Here is a 2,856-nt window from a genome sequence, read left to right on the forward strand (position 1 = left end):
CCGTCCTACGGCACACACATTTTGGCCAGCCGTCTTACGGCATACAAGCATCGTCGAATAGTCGGAGAGGACACACCTCTCAGCAGGGTATTCGCAAGTCAGCCGTCTTACGGCAAACACACGTTTTTGGACAGCCGCCGTGCGGTACACACACACACACATATTCTAAGAGCCGTCTTGCGGCACGCATTCGCCGGGCAGAACGCATCTCGAGATCGCCTTTGCCGCCTTGCTCAACCGGGAGTGCATACGTCTCCAACTGCTTTTTCCTGCCTGCTCTATCGCTTGTTCTCCACCGCTTTGCTTGCTTGCACGAGTTTTGCCACCGCATGCCGAAAGAGACCCACGGAGCGGCCAAGCTCCAGGGACAGGACGAGGATTGGCGGAATCACGGGGACGACGGCCGACACGGTGAGTCGCTTCGCTTAATATTTCGTTGCATGCGTTTCTGCTTTCGCGTTAAACATTTGATAGTCGTGAGGGGAAAGCGACAACCCCCCTCTGGTCCTTCGAGTATCGCAAATCTTGCCTCCGGGGCGAAACTATCCCTGTTCAAAATGTATACATTTAACACATACACACACACACACACACACGCGCACGCGCGCGCGCGCGCGCACGCACGTACAAAATACACGAATACTATGTTTAAGCAAACGTTATTTCTGTAGTAATTTAACTTACTCAAATCATCGTAACTTACGATAATTCACTCCGTGTAAACGGAGGTCTCTAGCAGAACATTACATTATATGTATATACATTACATTATTACATTAATATAAAAATATTATAAATAACATTAATAACTCTTACTTGTAATTGAATAGAGTAAAATCCCTTTCTATTTACGTATGATTCACCGTGGTCTTGTGGCGCAGCAATTCTTACATGTGTTCCATCCACCGCACCAATAACACCTGGGAAACCGTATTGATTTTGAATGGTTTCCATAGTTTGCTCTGCTTCTTGTTTAGTTGGCCATTTGATAAATGTCCTTATTTCTGCATATAAGGCATTTATTACTCTATGCACACATCGCCATGCAGTGCCTTTACCTACATTAAATCTGTCTGAAATACATCTGAATACTTTATTTGTAATACATTGTAATTTCTTATTATAATTGTAACGGCCTGACTTTATCGAACGCGGACTGGTTTACAGGATCGGGAGTTCGATGAAAGGCCCAGAGACAGTAATCAATTTGCTATGTGACCACAACATACAATTTATTCAAAACTATAATATGAACTATAATATACAATACTCGGGGTTTGGTATTTTATACAAACTGGACGCGGTAGATTACAGTGGCCGGTAGTGCCGGTGCAACGCGACGCGGTATACGAAATATCGGGACTCGAGTCTTCGCCTCGAAATGCAGTACGCAGAGGCGGGAATAACGCAGCGCGGTATTTGACAGAACGGAGTCCGTCGCGGTATAAAGGTATAAGACGATACGAGACGCGGTATATTACATACGGAATGCGGCTACAGATAAACGATAACGGAACGCGGTATGTTACATGCGGAACGCGGCTACAGATTAATACATACAACAAGATATAAGATGATAACGAAACGCGGTGCGTATCAGAACGCAGTAGCTATGCTATATGAACCGAATGAAGGCATACGACGATAACGGAACGCGGTAGCTTATATACGGAACGCGGTTTACTACGTACGGAGCGCGGTATATTACATACGGAACGCGGCTACAGCTATCAGAACGCTGTATATGATGCACGGGTAAGATAGCGCGGTATATTGCATCGGAGGATGGCGGAATCCCGGGATCACGGTTGTGAGAACTCTCGCGGCGAGGCCGAGCACGCTCGACCCCACGGTACCGTGGTCGTCGGGGCAAGTATCAGGGAGCTCGGGAACACTCTGAGAACCCTCAGTCGAGAACCAGAACTCTGGACCTCGTTGTGCGTGTTGCCCTAGGATTCGGAAGGTATCTTCGTCAGGAATGGCGGAAAGCCGTGGTAAAGACGAAGTGAGTCTTCGTCGAGCGCGCCGGCTTTTTATACCGCTCGGCGCAGTGAGCTTGGCAGGAGGGAGGCCGATCGTCAGGCGACGGTGCGGTGGTGGGAGCGGCGCGATCCCGCGTGCTCGCTTCGGCGGGTCTCGGCTCGCTTCGGCGCTCGTCGGCGTCGTGCGGGAGGGCACCGGTGCGGCGGATTTCCCGCGCACACGGTGCGTTTCAAATACTTTAAAAAATGTGGGCGCACCGCGCCCTGTGCTCGCCCGACGGGGAATCGGTCGGGCGGCTCCCGGCGGGTGGTAGCCGGGGACGATGCGTTGTCATAAGGGGTGCATCGTTACATAATTCACAATAACAATCATATGCATGCTGCTTACCTATAAGAATTTGGTGTAGCCAACATCCATATTGCAATAAGTAATTGTTTCTCAGGTAAAATTGGTTCTCTGCCAAATCTTTCTGTCTGTTTGCAGAGTTTTGGTCTTAATAACTCTAACAAAAATTGAAAAGTATTCCGTCTCATTCTAAAACAATTCATAATTACTTTGATAATAATATTTTTTTATAAATGTGTCTATTCCTATTATTTATTACTATTACTTATTTTTACTTATATCTAATAATAATTATTTTTTTTGTTACACATTTTTTATCACACCTATTTTTTATTATTTTTTATTTACTTACCAAAAGTGCATTTTAAATTCTTTATCAGTATATAAAGGCACAACATTTTCAACGTAATTTTGGCAACGAAGATGTGGCATTACATGTGGCTTAGCTATCATTAGTAGTAACTCGTTTTCCTCATCTGATGAAACACTGTCTGAGGATTCCACCAAAAATCTCGCGAACTCACATAG

At 45.9% G+C, this 2,856-nt stretch overlaps 1 long non-coding RNA gene across 1 annotated transcript; it reads right to left on the reverse strand.

The window, feature by feature from the left end:
• Positions 1-820: 820 nt before the first annotated feature.
• LOC112458819 lies at positions 821-2,840 on the reverse strand. The gene is made up of 3 exons (XR_003041248.1): positions 2,681-2,840; positions 2,371-2,517; positions 821-1,084 (listed from the first exon to the last, which is right to left on the reverse strand). It is a non-coding gene; the product is annotated as an uncharacterized LOC112458819 (long non-coding RNA).
• Positions 2,841-2,856: the final 16 nt, after the last annotated feature.

This window comes from Temnothorax curvispinosus, unplaced genomic scaffold (genome assembly GCF_003070985.1).
Source record: "Temnothorax curvispinosus isolate PA1 unplaced genomic scaffold, ASM307098v1 QBEX01009208.1, whole genome shotgun sequence".
Classification (NCBI taxonomy): domain Eukaryota; kingdom Metazoa; phylum Arthropoda; class Insecta; order Hymenoptera; family Formicidae; genus Temnothorax; species Temnothorax curvispinosus.